At 45.4% G+C, this 6001-nt stretch overlaps 1 pseudogene; it reads left to right on the top strand.

The window, feature by feature from the left end:
* The first annotated feature begins 3963 nt into the window (after positions 1–3963).
* Positions 3964–5658, top strand: LOC100952409 (annotated as a pseudogene).
* The last annotated feature ends 343 nt before the right edge of the window (positions 5659–6001 follow it).

Consider the following 6001-nt stretch of genomic DNA (forward strand, 5'->3'; position numbering starts at 1 on the left):
GTCTAAGGGTTCCTTTGCCCCCACTCACCCCTCACCTATGTTTCTCCTCCACAGAAACTCACTCTCTTTCCTATGACTTCACTATCACTAGACTGGGGTGTGAAGTTCAAGGCCAGGTGGATGAAATTGCTTTTCTTCGCTATGAATGTGGCAGCAAGAAAGTCAAACCCTTTGGTGCCCTGGGGAAGGAACTAAATGGCACAAAAACCTGGAAAGAACAGACAGAAACCCTGAAAGACCTGATGGATGTCCTCACACAGCAACTGCCTGACCTGCAACTGGGGAGTTACACACAGAAGGGTAAGGGGGAAATGGCTCAGGGCAGTGGAGAGCAGGTACTGTAGAGCTTATAGGATTTATTGTTTCCAAATTTTAAAGGGGGGAGGGGAGAAGGTAGGGGAGTTTGTCTCACACTGTATGTCCACAATGTGGGAGGGAGAGCGTGGCCAGGAGATAGGAAAGGAACAGGGTGGGACACAGGATATGTCAAGCCCAGACCTGATCACTTGCCCTCTGGGCAGACCCTCTCCCCCTGCAGGCCACCATGTCTTGCCAACGAGAAGCCAATGGACACACCACTGGATCCTGGCAGTTTGGCTATAAGGGACAGAAGTTCCTCCTCTTTGACCCAGAGAATATAAAGTGGACACTGCTTCATCCTGGAGGCAGACAGATGAAAGAGATGTGGGAGCATGGCAGGGATATGACCATGGTCTTCCAGAAGACCTCAGTAGGAGACTGTGCCAGATGGCTTGAGGACTTCTGGATGTGCTGTGAGAAAAGTCTAAAGGCCACAGGTAACTGAGAAAACTAAATGTGGTAGCTCTCTGGAGCTGAGATCTAATTACACCAGAGTATGAGTGTGGGGGTGGGGTGGGGAGGGTTGTCCTGTGGGTGTGTGTACAGGCACACAAAAATAGTCTACTCCTGGTGAGTTCTTCTTGGGGGGGGGTGATGGCATTAGTCTAATCACTGTCCTTTCTCCTCTCTCTGACATCTATTCCTCACTGCATATAATTTAGGTCCATTCATTTCAATTTCCCAAATAGCTTCCAAATAGCCTTCAATAGCCTTATGTTTCCAGCCCTTCGCTTTCCTGTTCCCTCCTATTAGAATCACTTCTACCCTCTCCCAGTCTGAAACCCTTTCAAAATCCTTCAGTATTTAAATCCTTCAAAACCTCTTCAAAAGCCAGCTCCCTAGACCCTCCCCTGCCTACCCTCAGGCATCACTTCTTGTTCTGCCAGGGTAGAGGGATAGGTTGTTGGGTCACCCTTGCTTCCCTCAGGAGGGTGGCAGTTCCCTGAGGACAGGACACATCCCAGTCTCCCCTCCTAGCTCAGGACCTATCCCAATGGCTGCCATACAGCAGAGGAGACTGATGTCTGGGCTTCAGGAGGACTTAGACAGCAGCTGAGGTGTCTCTTCAGATTTGTAGCCTGTCACTCTTGTGTTTCCATTTCAGCACTTCCCACCCAGGCCACAAGGATAGCCCAACCCAAGGGCACAGCCACCACATCCATCCCCTGGAGCCTTCATGTGATCCTCCCCTGTTCTATCCTTCTGGCCATCTGGAGTCCCTAGAGGGAAGGTGCTATGGGCAGAATTGGGAAAGAAACAGGGCAGATAGTGAGGTAAGACAATAGGGAAGGGGACTCTCAGAGCATTCCCCACCCCTTCCAGGGAACTTCTCATCCCAGGACAGAGGAGGGAGACCTATGTTGCTCGACAGCAATGTGCAGGCCCAGCTCTGCCCTGAGCTTTGATGAGTCCTCCCTTTCATAGGGGAGAGGAAGGGGAGGACCCTTATCTAAGAACAAACCAAGAATGTTACCAGCAGTGCCTACACACATGTAGGGTAACAGGAACTCTAATTAATTGCTTCAGACAATGCAAAAATAGCACAACCCCTTTGGAAGACAGTTTGAGTTTCTTACAAAACAAAATGACAGTATGACTTAGGAACTTTTGGAATATACCAAAATGAGCTGAAAATATAAGTCCTGACAATAGCCCACACCCTAATGTGTATAGTTTTATTCATAATTCCCACAAACTGAAACCAACCAAGATATCCATCAAAAGGTGAATATGTAAATAAAGTCTGCTTCATCCTTATATTGGAATAGGATTCAGTGATAGAAAGAAATGGACAATCAAGCCAGGAAAAGGCATGGAGGAACCTCGCAGGGAAATTGCCGAGAGAAAGAAGCCAGTATGAAAAGTCTATATACTGTATGTTCCATGTGTATGCGCTTCCGTTAGATGGAAAATTTATAGTAAAAAGTTTAGGTAATGGCTGGGGATGATCAGGAAGGGAGAGAGGGAGGGCAAACAGGAGGAGCATAGGGGCTTTTCAGGGTATTGAAACTGTTCTGCATGACACTTTCATGGTGGATATGTAACATTAGGTGTTTGGCAAAACCTATACAATGTACCCAGAGTGAGTCCTAATGTAAGCTATGAACTTGAGTTATTAATAATACTATGTCTTGGTGGGACCTCACCTAATGTGCATAAGGCAATGGTACATTTCAAAACTATTAAGAATAGAGTATAAATGTCTTACTACAACAAATAAATAAGCCAGGTGATGGTTGTATTAATCAGTTCAATGTAAGCATTTCTCATTGTATATCAAATCAATATATTATACCCCATAAATGCATCAGTGTACACAGTTATTATTTAATAAAGGAAAAAAGAATAATGTCTCAATAGTGGTTCATCAGGTGTGATACATGTATCAAACTAAAGATGTTAATAATGGGGTGGCTGGCCAGGCGTGATGGTTCGTGCCTGTAATCCTAGCACTCTGGGAGGCCGAGGTGGGTGGATTGCCCTGAGCTCAGATTTCCCACCTCAGTGAGGTGAGACAATAGGGAAGGGGACTCTCAGAGCCCCCACCCCTTCCAGGGGATCTTCTCATCCCAAGACAGAGGAGGGAGATCTATGTTTCGTGACAGCAATGTGCAGGCCCAGCTCAGCCCTGAGCTTTGATGAGTCCTCCCTCAGAGGTTTGAGATCAGCCTGAGCCAGAATGAGACCCCATCTGTACCAAACAACAACAATAAAAAAAAGCCAGACATTGTGGTGGCACCTGTAGTCCCAGCTACTTGGGAGGCTGAGGCAAGAAAATCGCTTAAGCCCAAGAGTTGGAGGTTGCTGTGAGCTATGATGTCATAGCACTCTACCAAGGACCACATAGTGAGATTGTGTCTCAATAAAAAAAAATAATAAAATAATGGGGTAGCTCCAGTGGGTCTCCAATAGCAGCCATGAGTCCTCTAAGGAACCAAGATATTAACAAAACCAGAGTAATCGAAACAATTTTTTTTTCTTAGAGATAGAGTTTTACTTTATCGCCCTCAGTAGAGTGCTATGGCATCACAGCTCACAGCAACCTCCAACTCCTGGGCTTAGGTGATTCTCTTGCCTCGGCTTCCAGAGTAGCTGGGACTATAGGCACCCACCACAATGCCTGGCTATTTTTTGTTGCAGTTTGGCCAGGGCCAGGTTTGAACCCACCAACTTCAGTATATGGGGCCAGCACCCTACCCACTGAGCCACAGGTGCTGCCCAATCAAGACAATTATTGAAGAGGTGGCACCTGATAGCAGAGTTCTCTCATTTATGGTTGAGTCAGAAACCAAGAAATACTCCTTTTCGGCTGCATGAAGAGACAGTCTCCCTTCACACAGAACATGGTACAGGTCTATGGAAAACACAGACTCCGGGAACAAAGGTTACTCTTACTGGTCTATGGGAACAGGTTCTCTCATCTCTACTAAAAATAGAACAATTGCCAGGCCGGCTCTGCAGTGGTCGGTGCTGCCAGGCGCCCTGGGAGGAGGAGGTGGAGGAGGGAGAGGGCCCCGGGGCTCGCCTCCGCCGCCGCCTCCTCCCCGCCAGCCGAGCTGCGGCAGCAGCGACTCAGGAGAGCGCGGCCAGAGAGCAGATTTGAGAATGGGCTGCATTAAAAGTAAAGAAAACAAAACTCCAGCTATTAAATAGAGAACTGAAAACACTCCAGAACCTGTCGGTACAAGTGTCAGCCAACATGGAGCAGAACCTTCAGCAAAGGGAACATCGATTAATTTTAGCTTTCTTTCCATAACCCCATTCGGAGGATCCTCGGGGGTGGAGAAGCATCTTCCCCATTTTCAGTGGTGCCAAGTTCATATCCTGCTGTTTTAACAGGTGGTGGTACTATATTTGTGGCCTTATATGATTATGAAGCTGGAACTACAGAAGATCTTTCATTTAAGAAGGATGAAAGATTTCAAATTATTAACAACACGGAGGGAGACTGGTGGGAAGCAAGATCAACTGCTACAGGAAAGAATGGTTCTATCCCTAGCCCTCATGTAGCGCCTGCAGATTCCATTCAGGCAGAAGAATGGTATTTTGGCAAAATGGGAAGAAAAGATGCTGAAAGGTTAATTCTGAAATCCTGGGAACCAAGGAGGTATTTTCTTAGTAAGAGAGAGTGAAACTACTAAAGGGGCTTATTCCCTTTCCATTCGTGATTGGGATGAGGTAAGAGGTGACAATGTAAACACTACCAAATTAGGAAACTTGACAATGGCGGATACTGTATCACAACCAGAGCATGGTTTGAAACTCTGCAAAAATTAGCGAAACACTATACAGAACATGCTGATGGATTGTGTCACAAGGTAAGGACTGGGTGTCCAAATGTGAAACCTCAGACTCGAGGTCTAGCAAAGGATGCTTGGGAAATTCCTTGAGAATCTTTATGACTAGAGGTTAAACTAGGACAAGGATGTTTTGGTAAAGTATGGATGGAAACATGGAATGGAACAACAAAAGTAGCAAACAAAACCCTAAAGCCAGGTACAATGATGCCAGAAGCTTTTCTTCAAGAAGCTCAAATAATGAAAAAATTAAGACATGATAAACTTGTTCCACTGTATGCTGCTGTTTCTGAAGAGCCAACATACATTGTCATTGAATTTATGTCAAAAGGGAGCTTACTAGATTTCCTTAAAGAAGGAGATGGAAAGTATTTGAAGCTTCCACAGCTGGTCGATATGGCTACTCAGATTGCTGATGATATGGCATATATTGAAAGAATGAACTATATTCACTGAGATCCTCAGGCTGCTAATATTTTTGTAGGAGAAAATCTTGTATGCAAAATAGCAGATTTGGGGTCAGCAAGATTAATTGAAGACAATGAATACACAGCAAGACAAGGTGTAAAATTTCCAATCAAATGGACAGCTCCTGGGTGGCTCAAGGAGTAGGGTGCTGGCCCCATATACCGGAGGTGGCAGGTTCAAACCTGGCCCCAGCCCCCCCCCAAAAAAACTGCAAATGGACAGCTCCAGAGGCTGCCCTGTATGGTCAATTTACAATAAAGTCTGATGTATGGTCATTTGGAACTCTACAAACGAACTGGTAACAAAGAGCAGAGTGCCATATCCAAGTATGGTAAACTGTAAAGTGCTGGAGCAGGTGGAAGGAGGATACAGGATGCCCTGCCCTCAGGGCTGTCCAGAATCCCTCCATGATTAGATGAATAGGTGTTGGAAGAAGGACCCTGATGAAAGACCAATGTCTGAATATATGCAGTCCTTCTTGGAAGACTTCACTGCTACAGAGCCACAATACCAGCCAGGAGAAAATTTATAATACAAGTAGCTCATTTTATATGCAGAAATCTGCCAAAATGTAAAGAACTTGTGTAGAGTTTCTCACATACAGGAATCAAGAGAAGAAAATCTTTACTCTGCATGTTTTTCATGGTTGGAAATTCCAAACTGGAATTCCAGACGTGGTTGCACAAAACCACCTTTTTCCCCTCAAGTGTTAAACTCTAAAGTACCAATGATGAGTTTTCCAACTTACTTCAGGGTCCAAAGAAAACAGAGCTAAGATACTGGTGATAGTGTGGTGGAATAGCATGGTCAGGAAGAACAGCAAAGCTACTGCTCAAAAGTCATTTCCTTCCTTTCATTCCTCAAACTCAGAATTG

Source organism: Otolemur garnettii, unplaced genomic scaffold, assembly GCF_000181295.1.
Source record: "Otolemur garnettii isolate 467f Iridium unplaced genomic scaffold, OtoGar3 scaffold00042, whole genome shotgun sequence".
Lineage (NCBI taxonomy): Eukaryota > Metazoa > Chordata > Mammalia > Primates > Galagidae > Otolemur > Otolemur garnettii.